Genomic DNA, 942 nt, shown 5'->3' with positions numbered 1-942 from the left:
AAGCTGGTGAGTAGTCCTAACATTCAGATGTATGCATCTCATGCTTAACCTTCACTAGGTTCCTTGCAATGATGCAAGCAAATCAAAAAAACCTTGGGTGATCTGTGAAAGGTAGCTGAAGTGTCACTAGCTCTGGCTTAAGTACATTCGCCTGGGTTGCTCGAGAAAACACAGTTAGTGCTAGAGCTTATGCACATATCGAACAGCAGGGTGAGAAAGTAGTGATGCCTTGGATCTTCCTTTGTCATAAACTCCTTGACCCATCAATTCCCAAAGATCTTCATCCAGATCTTTCTCCAATGCAATCTCATCACAATAAGGCAACTTCAAAGCATCACACATCTCTAAAATGGTAAGAGAATAGAGGTGGCCTCCAATAGAGAAGGAGAGTGTGCCATCTAGAGCTCTAGGAGTAGCTCTCTTCTTGTAGCACAAAGTTGCTGATGCAAGGAACTCCTTAGTGTGGCTCTCATAGGTTGGAAAACTCTGCTCCATAAATGATCTCATTCCAAGCCTATCAAGATAGCATATCACATCTTCTCTGATTCCAAGCATCTCAAGAGTTGAGTAGTCAATTGCTGAAGTTAGCTTTATTTTCAGCTTCTCAAGGTGCACCAAGTAGTTGATGTCGGGGTCAATGGCTTTACCAACAAACTTCACTTTCGGCTCTTGACCTGCAAAACGAGATTCTCGAGACAAAGAGTCACTAAAGCTGCTTATGAATCGATTTTTTTTTTATGAGCAAGGTGTTCATACAGTTGCTACAAACACATTCACATGACAAACAAGCTATTAATTCATCACACATTGCAAAATCTGAAAATATCTGGTCAAGTTTGATATATTGATGTCCAACATATGAGATTTCTAAATCAAGATGATGTTGATGCTCACTCATATGTAATCTAATCTGATTTTCTATCAACAAGTACCAAACAATCT

The sequence above is a fragment of the Eutrema salsugineum genome, unplaced genomic scaffold (genome assembly GCF_000478725.1).
Source record: "Eutrema salsugineum unplaced genomic scaffold, Eutsalg1_0 scaffold_150, whole genome shotgun sequence".
Taxonomy (NCBI): domain Eukaryota; kingdom Viridiplantae; phylum Streptophyta; class Magnoliopsida; order Brassicales; family Brassicaceae; genus Eutrema; species Eutrema salsugineum.
This window is presented reverse-complemented; position numbering follows the sequence as displayed.